The sequence below is a fragment of the Chlorocebus sabaeus genome, chromosome 13, assembly GCF_047675955.1.
Source record: "Chlorocebus sabaeus isolate Y175 chromosome 13, mChlSab1.0.hap1, whole genome shotgun sequence".
Classification (NCBI taxonomy): Eukaryota; Metazoa; Chordata; class Mammalia; order Primates; family Cercopithecidae; genus Chlorocebus; species Chlorocebus sabaeus.
In genome coordinates this window covers 11,354,646-11,376,625 of record NC_132916.1, presented here as the reverse complement: position 1 = coordinate 11,376,625, position 21,980 = coordinate 11,354,646, and positions in this window count along the sequence as shown.

Genomic DNA, 21,980 nt, shown 5'->3' with positions numbered 1-21,980 from the left:
ATCAGGTCTTACCACCCAGTCTCAGGCCAGGTTCTTCACAAGCTCCCAGGGAGCCCCCGGGAGAAAGCAAATGGAGGCCCCATACGAGGTGTCTGAATGTGAATTTACAAACCAAGATAACCTTGACAATCAGCAAAACCTCTCCTCTCTTCTTACCTTGACAGATATACCTCAGAACTAAAAACGACATAGAAAAAGTGGCTGGAATACATGTAAAAATAAGTATATATACATAAAATAAATGTACAAAGCTATGGTTTTACATGACTAAATGTCTGGAAAATATTAAAGATGACTACATTTCATAATTATTCTGACCTCTTGGTGTGCTGTTGATGGACTGGAGATGTTTGGATGAATTATAGAGACATTCATAAATTATTTTGTATTTATTCCATGTTTTTGGCCCACATCTCAGAAACATTATTGTTATAACAAGTTTTACGTAATGTGTTCTGTTGACAGTTGTAATCTAAGCGTTAAAATTAAAATGTAAATATAGTCAAAATAGACAAAATTTTAAGATAGCTTCCTCAAAATTTAAATTAAATGTAAATAATTAAAACTTAAAAGTTTTTTCACATTTCTAAAAGAGTGTTGTTTTAAATTATTTATAATTATCTATTAAGATATAGAGCAAAATATAAAATACAATTATTGATATACAGTTTAAAATAAATATGATTTACATAAAGCCAAAAGTTTTAGTTTGGGATATGAATTAAAGCACAATAAATATTTTTAAAACTGTTGAATTATTTTGCAACTTAAGATCCAAAATCCATTTATGTGCCAATGGAAAGAATTGGTACGGTGCTCCATGCATGCTTTGTTTACATCTAAATATATGTAAACCTGAGTCAGGGGAATTATCTAACATTGCAAAATATTCTTCAACCTCCATGTGTAACTGTTGGAAATACCACACTAGTTTGTGACACCCTCCAAATCAAGAATCAGCATATGAAGAGAAGGAACGAGATAGACATTTAACACCACTAGGAAAAGAAAAACAATTTATTATGCAAGAGTCTATGCATTTATGTTGTGGATTTGGCAAATTCATTAATTTGTCTTTTCTTTTGCCTATGTGCTTCTGCTGCTCAATTCTCTCTGCACTGATGTTGGCCAAAGAACAATGACCAACCTTTGGGCTTTGGAACAGTCACCTTGAGTTTCCAGGACAGGGGATTAGAGACGCAGAGAAATGTTTCCGGAGGAGCTACTTAGAAGAACGGATGTTTAGGGCTCTGGTTGCATGGTACCAGGTCTGAGCCCCAGATTATCAATGCGTCGTGAACCCCTTCAATGCGTCGTGAACCCTCGCAACGCGTCGTGAACCCCCGCAATGCGTTGTGAACCCCCTCAATGCGTTGTGTACCAGGTCTGAGCCACAGTTTCTCAATGCGTTGTGAACCCCCTCCATGCGTTGTGTACCAGGTCTGAGCCCCAGATTCTCAATGCGTCTGAACACCCATGCATTGTGTCAGAGAATTTATTCCGGTGTGTGCACTTGTGACACCTGAGGACCTCTAAAGCATGGGTCCTTGGGCAGGTCAGTCCTGCCTTGCACTGGTTGCTGCCTTTTTCTGGAACATTCTTCTTTTCAATATCTGCAAAGTTAACATTCTCCCCTCCTTCAAGTCCTTGCTCAAATATCCCTTCTCCTGGAGGGTTATTCCTGATCTAAGCCATTTGTACACACTGCCTCCTGAAATCTGTCTGTTTTTATCCCTGGTTCACAAAAACCAAGGCATGAGAGGTTAAGTAACTTTTCCAAAGTTATGCAGTAGGAGGTGGTAAAATTGTGGTAATTACCCATAAGACCATTATGAGGGCTCAGTGAGATAATCTCTTTAAAGTGATTAGGACAATGCCTTGTGTGTGGTAAATACTCAATACATTGCAATAATTTTTTTTTTAATTTATTTATTATTATTAAACTTCAAGTTGTAGGGTACATGTGCACAACGTGCAGGTTTGCTACATATGTATACTTGTGCCATGTTGGTGTGCTGCACCCATCAACTCGTCATTTACATCAGGTTTTTGAGATGGACTTTCACTCTTGTTGCCTAAGCTGGAGTCCAATGGCGCCATCTCAGTTCACGGCAACCTCCACCTCCCTGGTTCAAGTAATCCTACTGTCTTAGCCTCCCATGTAACTGGGATTACAGGCATGCACCACCATGCCCGGCTAATATTTTTTCGTATTTTCGTAGAGATGGCGTTTCACCACATTGGTCAGGCTCGTCTTGAAGGCTGGTCCTGAACTCCTGACCTCAGGTGATCCACCTGCTTTGGCCTCCCAAAGTGCTGGGATTACAAGACTGAGCCACCACGCCCGGTCACATTACAATGCTTTTTATGTGACAGACAGACTGCTCCTTGGTTTTCTGGTTGCTGAGAAACAACCACACTCATAAATGCATGTTGTTTGCTAAGTTGTTTTGTCACAGCGTGGTGGCTGAAACCCTGGCATTGTTCTGGGCTCATCAATCACACAGAACCGTTGCTGAAAACACTATGGGTTTGATTAAAACCTCAAATGCATTTGTGCAGCTCCCTTTCCTCAATTTTGAATCCCACCCACATGTTGATGGAAACGTGATCCTATGTTGCTGATCCATGCTATAGCTCATTGACTAAAATGGTATTCAGTTGGAGCCAAGAAGACCACCTTTTTCTTGCAAAAAAGATGCCTAAAGTCACATTTTTCAAGTGAGAAATAACAAAAACCTTTATTCAATCTGAAACACTGCATCACTAGTTTTCCATAGATTCTGATCTGGGCCAAGACGAGTAATCCTCAGCTTGCGAAAGATTCATAGTTAAGAACTCACCTTCCCTGCGTGTGTGGTGATCACCAGGGCAAACCAAACATTCCTCGATTCATTTCTCCCGAAGAAGCCATCACGGCCTTGTAAGCATTTTCCAAAAGTCTTGTCAAATATTCCTGATACAAATCTCCTTAAAAAAAACCACCTGGGTTTTGTGACTGTCATCAAATCGCTTCCTAAATGTCTTACCTATTTATAGAAATAAATTATATGTATACAAGATAGAAATTATGAAGAGTTATATATGTCTGTTTCTATGGCAAAATCAAGTTAGTTGTATAGTGTATTTTAGGGAAACCCTCTCTGAGATGTTCTAGAGCTTTATTCGGCATTGTTAACACACATGCAGAGAGCCTGCTCCCCTTGGGTGACTTTTCCGTGCCTCTATTTACTGATGCCTGCCTCAGGGTGTTTGTAAACACTGTGGAAGAACATGAGGACTGAGCTGCTGTAATTATGCATGTCATATTGTATAGGCCGCACAGAATGTGGATAAACCTATTTTAAAAAAGGATTTTTAAAAAGAATTTTTAAGATCTCAGTCTGCTTTGTGTTAATTTTCTTATATTTGAAACAACCAAAACCTGTTACCCAATTTGAGATAAAATTAGACTGTTAATTTTCACATGTATGAGAAGATACAGAGTATTTTGCTTATTAAACATATGAAGTAACTCAAATATCCCAGGAAAAGTGACTGCGTTTGTCTTCCCTGCTGAGCAGACTCAGGGCCCTGTCAGCAGTAGCTGTAAGGGGCCCAAAGACCCTTCCACATAGAGGCATTGCAAAGAGCATCTTAAACCACATCCACTCCAAAGTTTATTTTCTCTTTTGGAGTTAGGAGGAAAATTAGATATAATAAAGCATTGAGATTCTTCTTAGGAACATGGGAGGGAGGCTGCAGGTGGAAATAAAGGCAAGGAAAGAGGGAGGGTTGGAGGGCCTTGGCCGCTGAGCATTGTCATGCCCTCTGAGTTGGGTCTGCAGCTGTGAAGGTTGACCTGGATCTGTCAGTAGGATGTGAATGGCCTGTGCGCCCTTTGCAGAAAGATGTCCATGGTGTGCAGAGCTCTTCCCTGTGGGAGACATTGCTGTCTTATTAATGAATGGGTATGGGATGTCACTGGGACTGTCATCAGATATTCTGGTTCTCTTTTTTTTTTTTTTTTTTTGAGACAGAGTGTCGCTCTGTTGTCCAGGCTGGAGTGCAGTGGCGTGATCTGTTTACTGCAAACTCAGTCTCTTGGACTCAAGCTATTCTCCTACCTCAGCTGGGACTACAGGAGCGCCCCACCACACCTGACATGGTTTCACCATGTTGGCCAGGCTGGTCTTGAACTCCTGACCTCTAGTGATCCGCCCGCCCGGGCCTCCCAGTGGTTCTCTTCTTTCCAAGCACACTCTGTGGCTGTAATTCCTGTTCTTCCAGTGGAAGTGATGTGCGCCAGCTCCTGGAAGGACCACCTCCCTGCCAGTGGGAGGCACTGCAACACCCCTCTTTCCTGCTTTGGAGGTTGTGAGGCAAGTGTGGTATGGATCCCTGACCACCTGGGCCCTGGGTGAGCACCAGGAGCAGAGCTGTGGGCCGGCTCAGTGTCCCCATGCACAGGGGCACAGTCCAACCCTGCTGTGTTGCTCCTGTGATTCCCCAGCCTGTCCTGACCGCCATCTGTTGTTTTGGTTTGCCCAGCCTGCTTCCCCCACTCAGATAAATGCTCCTCTGTCTTCCCTGAAAAAGAACCAGGGGACCCACTCATTCCAGTCTGATTTGGGTGGAGCTGCTCTGATTTGGGTCCTCCAGCTCCAGAAATGGATCCACAAGAAGAGTCAGGTGCCTGACAGTACCTCATCCTTTTACAATTCAGGATGTCCATGATTTGAGGTCAGTTAACGAGCATCCCTCCAGGAGTCTTTCTGCAACGTTTTGTAAAGAGGCGCTCCCCGTGCCCCTGGGTTGGTAGGCTGATGCTCCTAGTGGTCACCTTGCCACCAACTGGAAGATATCAGAGCAAATACAAAAGAAAACAGACCCAATATATGACAGAAATGAGTTCCCAGAGACATAATTTGAGTCCTTGGGTCCAGCTATGCCTGAAATAATGCCCTTGGTAACATCACAATTACATAAGTCAGTAATGTTGTTTTTACGGAGAAGTCAGTTTGAGTGGGTTTCTGAAACTTGGAAATGAAAGAATCCTGATTAATACATTTAGGAAAAAAATGAATGATGGGGAATTCATAGATGTACCCATCTCTTAGACTTCCCCTAAGACCATCCATTTGCACCATAAGTGCTAAGTGAGAGGGGAAGGGGGTGGATCAAAAGTTAGGAGCTCTTGTTCAGTGAGGTAAGGGAGAGGTGTCTGGCTGAGGAGGGGTGAGGGAGGAGGGGTGAGGGGTGAGGTAGGAGGGGTGAGGGAGTGGGGGGTGAGGGAGGAGGGGTGAGGATTGACGGATGAGGGGTGAGGGAGGAGGGGTGAGGGCTGACGGATGAGGGGTGAGGGAGGAGGGGTGGGGGTGAGGGAAGAGGGGTGAAGGAAGAGGGGTGAGGGAGGAGGGGTGAGGGAGGAGCGCCAGGAGGAGAGCCAGAGTAGGCACAGGATTTTAGTCAATGATCCTAGAGTCTGAAACCACATATTTACAGCTTCTTGAATGTCCTTCAAGAGATCTCAGACTATGATAGAAGTCCTTTTGAATTCCATTTGGCTTTTAAACTGAGCTTCTTGAACCTGCTAGTGCTCTGTTTCTGAGCCATATGGGTCTCTGGGTTTACAAATTTGGTGTCTGTTTGTAGAGTGCGGTTTGTAGGACTGCTTTGGTGGAGCACTTTCTTTCTCCTCAGTTCCAATTCCTCTGTTTATAACTTTTGTTTTGACTTAAACTTCAAAAATCTCTACAGACTTTACTTTTATCAAGTATTAACATTCTCAGAAAAATGATAAAGAAGTATTAGAAAAGGACTAATATGAGATCCTAGAAATGTCCAAGTTTTGAGTATGATTTTATAAAACTAACAGGCTAAGAAAAAGATTCTGTTTTATCAGGAAACGTTTTTTAGAAAGCGTTAAGTGATGCATTTCATAATGAAATCCATGCTGCACAAAGGTCCCTTGTGTTTGTTGCCTTAACTGACTTAGAAAGTTTTTGGAGGGCAAATTTGGGTGAGTTTTACAGACAGTTGATGATTTCCGCATGCACGAATTACCTGATAAATTTAACATAGACCTGGCCAGAGAGCCTTCTGCTCACCAAGCCAATCCCATTATGGTTGGTATTTTGGTTATTATACTTGTTAATGTTATTTCGAAGTCTTAAACATACAATGCTAATGTTTAGGAGGCTATGTATGAATACATGAATAACAATCCAACTAGTATAAATGTTATTTGAGATCTAATAAGATCAATAAATACTTGTTGCCCCAAACTGAAAAAGGAAAAGGACAGAAAAGACAGTTGACAGTTAATACATTAATATTCTTTTTATTCTTGGTGAGACCCTTTCCAAAGGATTGGGTCTAGTTTTGTCCTGTTGGAAGAGACTTGGAAAGAATTCAGGGGAAGAATTCAGGAGAAACAGTGTCTAAAAGGAAGAGGCAAGAAAACCTGTGAAGTGAGTTTCACAGAAATGAGAGCGTCTCTCTGAGGAAGTGAGTTTCATGGAAATGAGAGCATCTCTCTGCAGAAGAGGAGGCAAAGCTGTGACAGAGACTGGCTTCAAGCACCTCACAGGGGGCTGGTGGTGACAGGCTGCTAGCCAGGGGTTCTCCATCTCAGAAGGAACAAGAAAGACTTAAATTCGAGCCAAGGAAGACTTTAATGGCAAACAGTACTTCTAAGAAAACTGCATTTTCATCCAAGAAAATATTTTAAGTACAAGAGACTTTCCTCCCCTTTGTAAGGCTCTGAGGAAAAGGAGGGGCAAGAGGGCTCCTGAGACCTGCCAGTTGCAAAATCGAGGCAGGACTCCAGGCCCAGTGTCTCTTCATGCCTTTAATTGTGCCCACTCACAACTCCCCAGAAAGGGTCCCTGTCGGAATGTGGACACCCAGGGATGGGAAACAATGGAAACCACTATAAAATCACAGGTTACTGGTGCTGGAAGGGACCTTGTTTCCTTCAGAGTCCTGTGACCTTCCTGGCGCTCAGCAGGCTTTGCAATGGGATGTTTGTTTAATGTTTGATGTCCTCCCTAGATTATGAGCCTCCAGCCCAGTGCCTGGAGCTCTCAGCGGTCAACCAATATTTACTGAAAGAACAAGTGGAAGAGAGCAACTCTCTTATTTACAAACGAGGAGTTTCAGACCCAAGGGGCTCACACAGTTGGTTAGGAGCAAAAGCATTTCACTCACATCTCCCATATTTCATGAATGGAGGATTAGCACCCAGTTCAGCTAACTGTAAATCCCAGCCAAAAGGGAACCATTTTCTAGGCAGGGCCTAATGTATTTTCAAAGTATAGATCTTAAACTGCAGAGACTTGTCTTTGAGTTCCTTATAAATTCAGGTCAAAGAACACATGTTGGGATACTATTTTGGAAATACTATATTAATTACACCCTCCACCCCAGGATTTCTTTCTCCCTCTTTCTTCTCCATTGTAGCAGCTAATGCTGCTGTGCTCATTGTCTCAGGATGGGGATATGGTGGTGTGAAATGCAGATGTCCATTGATTTATACAGCTGTCAGTTCATTTCACAAATACTTACTGTGCTTCATGCTGGACACAGATCTCAACCACAATGACCAGGCTGTGAACAATGGAGCCCATTACGCTCTTCTGGCTTTGTGTTTCCAGAGTCTCCAGTGGAGGGAATGAGAGGGTGCAAACATCCACAAAATGTTGGTTCTTTTTTTTTTTTTTTTTTTTTTAAGATGGAGTTTTGCTCTTCTTGTTCAGACTGGAGTGCAATGGCACCTCCTAGGTTCAAGCGATTCTCCTGCCTCAGCCTCCCAAGTAGCTGGGATTACAGGCATGTGCCATCATGCCCAGCTAATTTTTGTGTTTGCAGTAAGAGACAGGGTTTCACCATGTTGGCCAGGATGGTTTCGATCTTCTGACCTTGTGATCTGCCTGCCTCGGCCTCCCAAAGTGCTGGGATTACAGGAGAGGACAGGGATGACAAACATGGGGCAACCATACCATATTTCCCCCTCCCACATCCATGGCAGACATTGCTAATCATTGCTGCATAATCTCTGTGGCCAGTGGTGGCTTCAGGATCTTTCTCAGTCAGTCACTATCAATCAATCAGTACTGGCATGCTAGCTAAGCCTCTTATTCATTCCTGGAATAAATTACATAAATGCTCAGAGGGATTCCAAATTGGAGAATTTCCTTTGGGACTGTGCCTGTAGGTTTTGTGCTTAAGAAAATAAAGTAGCTTGGTAATTACAAGGATTTATTGGTCAAGAATGATTTAAAACAGCATGAATCTTTACTGAATTTTTTCCATTTGACTCACAACATGAATTTATACATTATTGCAAAGAAGCATTTGAGAAATTAATCAGAGTTTTGAAATCTGAAATTTAGATAAATCTGCAAACTATATTGAGTCCCAGAATAACAAGATTCCATTGTACTTTGCCACTCACTAATTATGCTGTCTGGGGCAATTCTCCACCCTTCCGTACATTTCAGCTTTGTGGTAGGGGTGGGGAGTGTGAGTAATCTTGTAAAGCTCATTTCCCACCCCCCCCCCCCCGCCAAAAATGATCTAGATTCATTTATCATATAAATGATAGGTGAAAATGTAGCAGTTCTGTTCAAAGCTGACATCTGGAGCCTGGGTCCTGACTGCCATATCCTTCCCCTTAGCCTCTATCTCAGTCTTATGGAAATCCCTGGAATATCTGCAATTTGAGGTAGTAAGTTGGAAAACTGCTAGGCAAGAGATTCTTTGCATACTCTTCCAGTTCAACACATTTATGATTGTAAATCAGCTAGGTCTAATTCAATATGGGTGTGCTGGGCATTGATTAAAATAACCACTTCTGGAAATCAGTTATATTGGGGGAAAGTTGAACAGACGAAGCAGAACGTGCTTTGCTCTATTTAGGGTGGCTTACTTCCCCACTCATTCATGGGGTCCTGTTTTTGGAATTTCCGTGCAGCCTGCCTGGTTGATTTTATTTCGTTTTGCTCTCACTGCCATGTGATGCTATGAGATCACCTCTGTGTATATAAAATGAGAGGGATGAATAAACTTCTCATGGAATTGGAGGCCAGATTTTTAACTCCAGTCTGTTTTTAGTATTTTGACATTTTCTTCTTGACGTCAGTTGAGTAACACATTAAAAGCCTTCCCAAAGTCTGAGTTTATTATAATGCCGTGAAATTGATTAATTGGCTCCTGCACCTCCTTGAGCCATCGAGTTCTGAGTTTGGGCCTCTGAAACTCACTGTTCGGCTAACACTTATTTAAAGCTGTTATATGTAAACATGAAACAATTTTTATAAATAAGAAACAAAATCTTTATGTTCACATGATAGAAGAAGAAGTATCTGTTGATGTGGTTCTTGCATCCCAGAGTCTAGAGTTGCATGGGCCTTGACTTCACTAGGGAGAGCCGGAGGTGCTTATAGGTTACTAACTTCGACTGTTTATGGATTCAGTCCTGCTGGATTTGAAGTTGGAGTCATACAAGAAAAAAATGCAAATTAAATCATCGAACACCATCCTGCTTTTTAATTGCTTGTTCCTAAATAGCTAAATGCAATCTGGGACATCTCTCTTGGGAAAAAGATTCACAATGAATTTTCCAAGCCCAAGGATTCTGAAGAAATGGGATCGGCTATAGGGAATCTAGGACCTTGGCTGGGCATGTAAGTGGCAAAAAGTTCATCCAGATAACTGAGTTTGGCCAAAAAGTTCATCCAGATAACTAAGTTTGGCCAAAATCCAACAGGACTAGAAACCCGCATCACCATCTTTAACCTGTGCTGGAGGAGATTAACATTCAAATCTTTTTATATTTATTTTTTAATGTTAATTATCTTTGAAAAGGGGCAGAGTAAAAGAGAATTAGCATACATTGGCCTTCCAGATTAGGAAGAGGAGTTTCGAGGCTGGTGAATGTACCAGACTTACTCTAACTTGCGTTCCCTTCGCCTGGCCTCAGAGTGACATGTTGACAGCTCTCCAGCAACCCGCTTGACCTTCTCAGGGCACTGGGCCATTCCAGGATCATGGGGCCTTCCCTCCTTTAAGGTCCATACAGCTGAAAGTAGCCCTCAAGTGTGCTTTTAGGAAATCTACCTTTAGGCCCACCTTAAAACCTTTTGAATTAGAATACTGGAGGGTAAGTCCTAGAGAAAAGTCTATTTTTAAGCTGCCTGTGCTATTTTGACATCTTGCCTAGTGGACTCCTCCTTGTCTGCCAGAGTTTGGCTTAAGCACTGCTTCCCTGACTCTGTAGCATGGGGTGCCTGGCACATGCCAGTATTGAATTAATGTCTGTTGAGTGAACAATAAATGAATGGATCGGTAAGTGACTGAGTGAAGATCAAGGAAACAAATTAATGAGCAGCCAAGCTTGGGAAATACTACTGAGGGTAAAAGTCCCATCTACAGATTAGCTTTTCTGATCTCTGCAAGTAGCATACTCCTTATAATAGGATGTATGTATGTATGTTAAACTTGCTCTGAATAGGGGCCACATTGCCAGCCTAACAGGGGCAACCTATATTACCAGGAGGCTGATATTACCCAAGCTACCAGTCAGAGTCTTGTCTTTCCTACATTATCCTGGATCTCAAAAAGGACCATAGTTACCAAGGAGCTGCTATATTAATGTGATGGTTAATATTGAATATCAACTTGATTGGATTGAAGGATGCAAAGTATTGTCCCTGGTGCATCTGTGAGGGTGTTGCCAAAGGAGATTAACATTTGAGTCAGTGGACTGGGAGAAGCAGACCCACCCTCAATCTGGGTGGGCACAATCTAATCAGCTGCCAGTGCAGCCAGAATAAAGCAGGCAGAAGAACGTGAAAAGACTAGAGTGACTTAGCCTCCAAGCCTGCATCTTTCTCCCATGTTGGATGCTACCTGCCCTTGAACATCGGACTCCAGGTTCTTCAGCTTTGGAACACGGACTGGCTTCCTTCTCCTCAGCTTGTAGACGGCCTATTGTGGCACGCCACCTTGTGATTGTGTGAGTTAATACTCCTTAATATACTCCCCTTTATCAGTTCTGTTTTATTAGTTCTGTCCCTCTAGAGAACCCTAATATAAGTGATAACAATGTTATAACACAGCAATTGTCAATTAAGTCACTACTGTTGATAATTTACAACTCACTGAATTCTGTGATGAGTGATGTTCTCCCAACACTAAAGCAGTGGGAGAGTCAAAGTATCAGTCAGGCTGAACTTCACATGGCATAGAGTCCCAAATTCAACTGTTCCAAGGAACAGTTTCCTCTCGGCAGGCTGTCTTTAGTGTGATATACACCAGGCCAGGGTGAATGTGTGAGATCTTGCTGGTTTTTGGGCAGTTCGAAGATAACCTAATTACAGGGTCCAGAGAATGGACCCTGAAATGGTCCATGAAAAGTCCCCCTGGGTCATGGGCTAGCTTAACAGGCATGACTGAGACAAGAAGAGAGAGATGGTGGTGGAGGTTTACAACAGGTAAGGAGCCTGGGCTTTCTAGAAGTCAAGATAGGCAAGAAGTCGAGTGGCATAGACCTAGGCCAGGCCTGCAGGCAGAAGCAGAAACAAGCTCTAGTAACTAAAGTTAGCACCTAAGAAGGATCTGGAGGCCAGAATTACCAGGTCTAGCATAAACCTGTGGACACGGGTCCAGAGCTTTATCGGGGTTTCAAAGATCATGACCCATCTCAGAGGACAGCCCAAGTTCAAAGTGGACACAACCACACACCAGAGTAGCTGGACACCCACCCTGCACATTTAATTTCACCAGAAAGTTATAAAGTCAGCATTATAATCACTGCCTATTGCTGAGATGGGCCATAGTTCCAGATAATAGTAGTAATATAGTTAAGGTTTGCCAAATATTCATATTGTATTGCATGTATTAATTCACTTGATTCTCAAAATTCAAAAAATACTGAATGTCCAATACATAGGAAGAATTGAGCTAAGTGCTAAGAATTTAAAGAGTGATAAAACATTGCCATACCCCTCATGAGCTTTGAGTCTAGCACAGTGGTTTCCAATGGGGACTATTCTGCCTCCCAGAGGATATGTAACAATGGCTAATACACTTGGCTGTCACTACTGGGGAAGGGTTCCTAGTGGCACCCAGCAGCAGGGGCCGGGATGCTGCTAAATACCTCACAGTGTACAGGATGCTACAGGAAAGAGGCATCTGGCTCCAAATGTCAACAGTGCGGAGCTTGAGAAACCCTGGTGGAGAAAGTGGAATCTACGCATACATCTGTAAGTGCAATGAAGTGTCCCTTGTGAGGAGATGAGGATGTATAAGAGGCAGTGGGAATTTGATAGAAAGGATGATCAGTTGTACTGGAGTGTGTGCAGGGGGCCATGGGATGCAATGAATGGAAGAGGCTCAAGAAAGAGTTTGGAAAGATGGGTCCTGAGAGATGAGGAGGCGCTCCCCCAGCAGCTGGGGTGTGGGGCAGGCAGCATTCTCCTAGCAGGGGCAGCTGTAAGAGCCAAGGTCGGGGGCATGCTGTGGCCTCTTAGGGCCTGGAGAGGCTGTCAAGTCCTTGGTATTAGGTCCCATTCAGTTACAAAAACTACTTTTTGAGATGTTTAAATATAAAGATAATCATGTATCAGTTTTGCCCTCAAAGAGCTCAAATTGTGTAAGACCAGTCATATCTCTAAATCAAAATAATTCCTCTTGGCAAGGTATTGTTTTGGCACATAACTAAGAAAACATTGTAAGTTAGAAAAGTTCCCAGTGTTGATTCTGACGTGTATTTTAGACATTCATTACTGTTTGATTCACTGGAAAGGGTTTAAAATCAAGTCAATGAAGCCAATTTGCCTTTGTGAATGCTCTGAGTTTAGTCTGAGAAGTACAGGAAGTTAAGAAACTGCCCAGTAAGTTTCCTTTGCAAAAGAGGGCCTAATGAGATCAAGAGCCTATAAAATATCTTTGGAATTTGCTAGAACTTCTTGCACTTTCACCTGGGGCTGTCACTTTGTTAATTACATTTTCTTACTTCGGTCCCATTGCTTAGGAGTTGTCAGCTAACCAGGCCAGTTCTCTCTGCTGGAGATTCACTTATTAACACAGGGCAGAAAGACGATTTACAGAAATGTTGGCTTGTGTAGCCAGAATTTAAATGTACTCCAATATACTAAAAAAAATAGCAATGAGATGTCAGGATAAAGAGAAAATGTACTAAGGGTTACATAAAACTCTCCTTGATGTGGCAAACAGACTTTTCTAAAACCCTGGTATTCAAACCCTCTTCTTATGGCCTAGGATAGGGTTACAGGGACATCATGTGCTTGATCATTGATCAAACCATTTGAAATAACAACATAAAAAGTTAAAGTTCGACAAGCTCGATGCTTTCAGAAGAGCGCCAGCTTGCTAAAGTGCTGATGTGCGTCTTTGCAAAGTTCTATAAAATTGTGGTGGGAAAAGGGAAATTTATGTTGGAAACCCTCCACTCGTCAGCTGAATTTCCACTGCCCTATTTACCAGGCTGTCTGGCTTGCTGCTGGCTGGCTGTGACAGGGGCAGGGACAAAGCCCAGAGCTCATGTCCAGATACAGGAGGTTGCACCTCGGCCGGCTGCCAGGGAAGTTTAACCAGAAGGGGCCATCAGGCCAGCAAAGGCGAGATGCCCACGTGATATGGGGGCTGGGAGGTGGGGACCAGTCTGGAAGGAAAGAAGACCCTAAGCCATGGAAGAAACCTCCCTGCTGAAGAGATTACAGATGATTTTTATGAGCGGAGGCAATCTCCTGCCTGGCCAGAGAGTAGAGAAGAAAACATATTTACCTTGTGGCCTTACTATGGGAAAGAAGAGCAACTCCGTGACTGCAGGGAGCCTCCAAATACTTATAAACAGAGCTCCTAAGGTCTTGCCTGAAAAGAGAACACAGATTGCCCTGTGTTTTCTTGTTCACAGATTTGTGTGCCTGAGCTGTGCCGATTCCTAGTGGCTTGTCATAAGTGCGTGATTAAAGGATGCTTCTGTCAGAGTTGGAAATCATGTCCCATTATTGGAAATAGGGGTTGTCATCTTTTGAATCATTGCCCCCATATTCCTGTTGTTTTTACTGTTTTTCCTTCACTAATTAATCTCACTTTTTTTTTTTTTGAGATGGAGTCTCGCCCTGTCACCCAGGCTGGAGTACAATGGCGTCATCTCGGCTCACTGCAACCTCTGCCTCCCGGGTTCAAACGATTCTCCTGCCTCAGCCTCCCAAATAGCTGGAATTACAGGCACCCACCACCACGCCCAGCTAATTTTTATATTTTTAGTAGAGACGAGGTTTCACCATGTGGGCCAGGCTGATCTCAAACTCCTGACCTCGTGATCTGCCCACCTTGGCCTCCCAAAGTGCTGGGATTACAGGCCTGAGCCCACTTTTATTCTCTTGTCCCATGTTCTGGGGAGGAGGGAGGAAAAGAAAGACCATGTTACTGGAGGAGTCTGCACGAGCTTGGGCAGACTCTACCTGGTAAGGGGCACCCGAGGGCTGAAGCCCACCCAGCTCTGCTGAGCCCTGAGCCCTGGCATGGAGCTGCTGGCAGCCTTTGTCTCATTCAGGTACACGGATGTGATGCATTTAATCCATCCACTGAGGGGACAGGTTTCCCTCATTCCATGAAGGTGCTGGGCTGGCCCTGGTCTAGGGTCATGAGGGCCCCCAGATGCTGGCTAGGCTGGGCCTGGAATGTGGCTCTGAGCACAGAAGGGGTGAGGACAGACCAGCACTGATGTGCCAGGTGAACTGTTCCCAATGGATCTGCCCAGTAGGGCCATGGTTCAGCCACGGAGGCTACGCCCTCTTGGCATCAGAGGTGCACACACCTGTGCGTCCATGTGTGCACATGGACACATGTGGCTCTGTGGAGTCTGTGTGAGGCTGCAAACGTCACAAACGGTCAGCTGACGATGATGCCAGGGTAGATGGTCCCAGAATTGGGAGGAATGGATGAGGAACAAGCAGGGATGGAGCACGGATGGGGTGCCCAAAAGCAGGCACAGATTCTGAATTCTGTAAATGGGATAGAGGTGCAGCAGGGGTGAGTCCCCATCTTCATGTTCCGCCCGGTGCTTCCCTGGGGCCTGTGGGAACGAATGGGAAGCTGGCCCCTGGAGACACTGACCTAGTTGGGAAGAACAATGGCTCTGAACACAGGATAAGCTGGGAAGAGCCCTACAACTAGACAAGAGAGACACAGGTTCGAATCCCAGCTCTGCCACTAAATTGCTGTGTGACCCCCCTCCCCACCATGAGTGGTTCTATGGGCTACGATTTCCTAATCTGTGAAATCAGGAAGGTTGGCTAGATGGCTTAACAGTTTTTATTTGTTTTTCATCCTGAAATACTGTGGTTTTAGAAGAAGAATGAATGGAATTGTGCAGCTATAATAACAACAACAAAAAAAGATCCCAGCTCTCCGGAATCTTCCTGTGTACCTCAGGTACCACGCCCAAAGGCCCAGGCCTTCCTTCCTGGCCTGTTCTTGTTTCCATGGATTTGAACCAAGGTGCCCCTGCCTCCCTGAGCTCAGGGTGTGTGTCCAGGGTATGCCGAAAATTCCGGTGCTCCTGTCCCTGGGAGCATGGTGAGGATGTGGGGGTGGGCGCGTCACGGGAGCTCCTGCCTGGAAGAGGCGCTCCCCAGGGCTTTGCGCCCACCCGGCTAAAGCTGCAAGGAACCGGAAAAACCACGAAGGATCTGTATGCAGAAATAACAGCATCAGGCTTCCACCTTGTTCCTGGCGCAGAGTTACTTCCTGCCCAGATGCTCCCTGGAGAAATAGGACAGGACAGGTGACAGCGCTAGCAGGGCCACAGGCATGTGTTGGTGGCAAACAGAACATCCTAGGCTCTTACTGCTGGTGGTAGAAGAGGGTCACAGCCACACGAACAATCTAGGGACAGTGACTTGAACAATCTAGGGACAGTGACTTTTCCCACCTTCTGGGCCTTCCCCGAGCTCACAAGCCAGTCCCGGAGGCTCCCTGTGGCCACTTCGCGGGATCGGCCTTCCCAGGATCCCCTGGCGGGCGCGGCAGCCTCGCACGCAGGAGCGCAGCTGGGAGGAGCGGGGACGAGGGGCTGCCAAGCTGCTGCACCCCCAAATCCCTCAGCAGCTTGTCCTAGGCAGGGCCTTCCCTCCCCGCAGGGCGTAGATGGGCTGGGCCTTCTCCTCCTCGCACTCGCCCTGGACTCACCTGATGCTGATCCTCTCCCGCGGGGAGGCAGGGGCTGCGTGTGGCGATCACAGGTGGACCGCCCCTTCCCTCCTCTCCAACCCGCTTTCCTGTATGCGGCTCTCATCCCCTGCCATTCTAGAGCTCTCTGTCTTCAGTCATCGACAACGTCCCCACCCTAGGGGATACAGAGACAACATTTTTTCCTCCCCAAGGGACCTTCTTTGTTGCGTTCCCAGTGGCCTCGATGTGGTTGACTCCAGAAGGACCGACCATGTAGGCAATGGGCATTTTACACCCACCGGAGTCCGCACGTCGCTGGCCAGGACAGGAGGCTGGAGCCCATGACACGGTTCAGCTGCCCTCAGGAAGGCCTCCTGACCTCAGAGGGGGTGACCGCACGTGGCCTTGCAGTGCAGATAACTCCACAATCAAATGCACACAGGTAACCCTGGCCCCTTCCTGGACTCTGGGAGTTTTCCCGCGGCCAATGTCTTACCTGTCCAGAGGGCCTAGTGTGGTTTAGGGCACATACCGGCCATTCCTACCCAGCTTTTCAAGAACCATAAAGCAGACCAACCAGAGGTTGTGCTGTTACTTCATACATACACACGTGCAGGCAAGGTAAGGGGTGTTTTATGTGTTTTCATATTGAATATGAGATATTGAAACAGGTGAAAGTTAAAACCGGTGTTTTAACTTTTAAAAACATTAAATAATTGACAAAGCCCATTTAATAAGAGCTATTCCCAGGCAAAAATGTTGATGGTAGCCCTTGTAAAAGGGCCTAAGATTGTCCAGACTAACACAAACCTGGAAAAGCTCGGATTTGGAATAAGTGAATTTCTCCTAGAGATGTAATTTCCATTCATATTTGATCTGGAAACCTAGTTGTTTGTTATTAACTGCCTAAAGAAATTATGATTCCTTGCTATCTTTGATTTATGAGAATTTTTTTTAAAGACTATCAAGTGAAGATTAACCACAGTCATCTGACAAAAATGAAACCCTGCATCTCTAGGAATGATTTTCTCTTGAGCTGGACCCTAAGTCAGAATCAATGGTTTCTGTCACCAGTGATCATATAAACAATAGCAGTATCTCAAAGACTTCGCTTCCTCCCAGACTTAGCCTTTGGGGCATCATTGATATTGCACATAATGGGCAAGTGTTTTCCAAACACTGAGTAATGGTTCGGTGCTGGGAGCAGAGCAAGGGGTCCATAAATCCATAGGGACAATAAATACTGCTGATGATATTTCCATGTGTATGTAGATGCTGTTGGGATGAGCGAAGTACAAATTAACTTAAAAGTGTTGTTCTTTGACATTGCCCCATTTCTGACTCAATGGGGTATACGGGTAGCGGCAGACAGGGATATCCTGAAATGTGTTTTGTGTTGTCAAGCTGGGAATCACACCAGTAAAACTTTCACTTCAGGTCTTTACGTCAAATACTCATTCTTCTTAGTTCTAATTTTAGAACTTTTGCTGTATTCTCTATAGCATTATTCACTACATAGAGAACTTGTACCCAAATTGGGTCCTTCTCATCAAAGCATTTTCGAAAGCACTCAGAACATCAATATGTCTCTGTTTTACCCCAAAGATGACTCTTTAGTGAGATTTCCACAAGGTATCATTTTATTTGTTGCTGATTTATGCTTTCTCCTGCCAACCACTTCAGTTCATGTCTGGAATAATCAAATGAGTACTGAGTTGGTTTCAATGAGGATTGTGAACTGGTATTTCGGTTAGGGGAAAGGATTGGCCACAAGCAATCTGAGTGTAGTTCCACCTCATGTTATCCATCAGTTTTGTTCAATTAAGTGGCTAAATCGTTTAACCAGATGGGTATGACACATGGCACAAAGCTCAGCATGAGTTACCGGAGAGCCACTCTGCTGGGTGCCTTTGGTGGTGCCATGACTGTGGTCTCAACGAGGGTGGTAACCCATTGGATTCAACCACTTCTGTTGACACAGACATTAAGGAGCAAAAGCAGGATGGAGGAGGCAAGGAGTGAGAGCTGAGCTGTGACCAAGTGTATCTAGAATCGCTGAAGAAGGTTCTAGCACAGAGCAGTCCAAAGCCACCAGCAGCAACCACAGAAGGAGGGAAACACACACTGCCACTGCTGGCAGGTCTCCCAGGCTTCAGTAAAGGGACTGCTCTAGGCATCTAATGCAATAAAAAATCTACCCCAAGTAGATTCCTTGTTAGTCTTCATGATTGTTTCCATGTTCTAGCCTCTCATGCTTTCTTTTTAGATTTAAAAGTAAAGCACCCATCTGAGACCCTGCTCCACCCCTCTCTAGGACTGGCCTCCATGAACATCCACTCCTAGAAACTGGTGCATTTTGTGGGCAGGGAAGGAAGGTTGACTTGGATACTGCCGAACAGCGGGACAACAGGAATTGCATGTTTTCCTGCTGGAGTGATACTTCTGCCTTCTCAGACGAGGGTCGTCGTAAGGCCTCACCCACTGTTTGATCTTTTCTCTTCTGTCTGGATTTGAAATGAATGATCCAGATTGGCCGTATGAACATCGTGCTTTGTGGAAGGCTGAGTTGAAAGATGGCTGGGTCCTGGTGCCTCATTAAATCAAACACATGTTCTGAGCAGTTAAAACACCCTTGGAGACAGTATGTTTACAGTCTAACTTCCAACAACAAAAGAAATTGGAGTGAGTTAAAGTGGAGGTCTGGTCCTCATTGCAGGCAACATGCATGGGCATTCTCTGGCAGCTCAGTGTCGTTTTTCTGTTTCTGTCACTTCTCCTAACACAGACCCTCCTTATTTCCAATTTCCTGGACTTCTATGGATGTTTGATCTTCCTAATGGCAGGCCATTTACTCCCATTGGAAGTACCTTTCTGGCCTCTCCAGTGAGGTGTGCTGAGCATCTGTTACCTGAAACTTCCCTGGCTTGTGTCAGAGACAAAGGAGCCATGCCACCTTCTACAGCAACAAAGCTGATTGCTGGGGTCCTTATAAAGTCACGAGACATTTTCATTCTTCAACAGGGATAGGAGAGAACCTACAGCAAATCCAGCTTTTACTATTCCTATATGGGCAGGGCTTAACTTTCTAATTTTCCACTTGGAGACAATCCTTATATATACAGAACATTGCCAATACAATTATATTCCTTCAATTTAAAATTATATGTGCAATTTGTTCCGTTGTGGGTTTTGTCAGAAGTTTTACAAGATAGTGGGTTTAATTTATGATTATAAGGTGAAAAAGATGCATCCAGAATGGGCTCAAATGCTTTCCAAGTGCTCTTAGATTTTGCTATTTTGTGTGTTGAAGGTTGTGTAAAAAGTAATTTATTTTCCCACGGTTTTAGATCTTCTCTAAATTCCACGGAAAAGAGAAATCACAGAAAGTCTAAAAAAGGATGAAAATAGCTAATAATTAAGTGGTCTAATTAATTTATAAACACTTCAAACCTGCTTTAAAAATAATAACATACCATCCCATCAAAATCAAGTACGGGAAAACTCACCCAAATGCTGTCCAGATTCAACCTCTGAACCTCTGGGCCCAACCTCTGCTCACTTCAGAGGGGAAGACTCCTTTTTGCCTGGGAGTTCTGCTTCCAACTGAAATGGAGTAACAGGGGCAAGGTTTACCCTCCCACTTGAAACAACTAGAAGACCATGCTAAATATATGAAGCCATTGTTTTCAAGACACTGGGCACTGGGTAGTGAAAGATAGCAGTCCCTGAGAAATAGGAAACAAATGAGGTGAGCCCTGTAATTGCCCTGGCTCACTGCTTTGAAAAAGTTTTCAGGACATAGGACAGGAAGGGGGATCCCAGGTGGAGCCTGGTGAAAACCCTGAGTGAAGTGGTTGGAGCTGAGAGTCCAGGGAGATCAGAGTGGCTGAACCTCACAGTGCAGAGACTAAAGAGGAGAGAGCTCCACAGAGAGAAGCTGAGAGCTTTGCGGGTTAGAGAGTGATTAGCTCATGCATGTGAGAAAAATACAGAAGGCAAGGCAAGGAAACATCCAATAGGATTAGAGAAAGCAGTACCTGGGGTTAATACAGGATGAATAATAGTGCTGTTCTACCAGCCAGATAAAAAGTTCATAATTCTGAGGCATTGGGTAGGGTGCTCAGAAAAGTCTTGCCTTGATTAAAAGGCAGAAGCTGTCAGAATAGATAAAATAGCAAGGCCAGACTGTATGTTGCCTACAAGAAATATGCTTCAAATATACAAATAGGTTATAAGTAAAAGGCTAGAAAAAGACATATCATGCTGACACTAATCAAGAGAAGGCTGAATATCAAACAAAATTCATTTTAGAAGACTATTATCAGAAATAAAGAGGGCAATTTCATAATGGTAAAAGGCCAAATAATTAAGATGATATAACATCCTAAATGTTTATGTACTTACTAACAGAGCTTCAAAATACATGAAGAAAAACAAATAGTACTAATAAACAAATAGAACTAAAAAGAAGAAATAGACAAATCCAAAATTATGCTCAGAGATTTCAATATCCCTCCTAATAGCACAGAACAAGTGGAGAGAAAAATAAGGAAGACTATAAAAGACTTGAACAACATTGTCAGCCAAATTAACCTTCTAGACAGTAATAGAATGTATCAGCCCCAAACAGCAAAATATACATTCGTTTCAAGGACACACAGAACAAATAGACCAAGGTAGACCATTTTTCTCATCCATAAAAAATCTCAACTAATTAAAAAGAATTCAAGTAACAGATAGCATATTTTCTGATCACATGGAATTAAATTAGAATCAATAAAGAAACTCATGTGGAAAATCATCAACTATTTTGGAAACTAAGTAACACACTTCTAAATAACCAATTGTCCAAGAAGTTATAAAAAGAAATATTAGAAACTACTTCCAACCAAATAAAAATTAAAATGACATATCAAAATTTGGGGGATACAGATAAAGCAGCAAATTATGGCACTAAAACACCTGTTTTAGAAAACAGGAATGGTCTCAAATGATCTCAGCTTCTACCTTAAGAAACTAGAGAAAGAGGAGAGCAAATTAAACCCCAATTAAGGAGAAGTCAGGAAATAATTAAGATCAGAGCACAAATCAATAAAATAGAAATAGGAAAAATGTATAGAAAATCAATAAAATAGAAATAGGAAAAATGTATAGAAAACCAATAAAATGAAAAGTTGGTTCTTTGAGAAGATTAATAAAGCTGATAAACCCTAACCAGTCTGATAAGAAAAAAAAAAGACACAAATTCCTAATATCAGGAATGAGAGAGGTGACATCACTACAGCATCTACAGATATTAAGAGGATAATTATGGAATGTTTTCAACAACTTTATGCCAAAAATTTGAAAACTTAGATGAAATAAAGAAATTCTTTGAAAGACACAAATTTCCAAAACTCACTCAAGAACAAATAGAAAACCTGAAAAGCCTTATGTCTTTTAAAAACATTAAATTTTTAGTTAAAAACATCCCCATGAAGAAAACTACAGACACAGACAGCTTCACTCGTAAATTACACAAAACATTTAAGGAGGAAATAATGGTAGGTCTGCACAAACTCTTCCAGAACATTGTAGAGAAGGGAACACTTTCAAACTCACTCTGTAGACTGGAATCAGACAACACCCTGTGATTCACTTCCAGGGTTCCCATACCTGGGAGTCTTACGGCAAGACAGTGGAGGTGCACTTTGCTCTACTCATAGAATGAAAAGCAATGAGTGGGCTGAGTGGTGAGCTATAGGGAAAGCTGGGCTGAGTGAACGATGCCCGTTTTATTGCATGCCATCTACTTG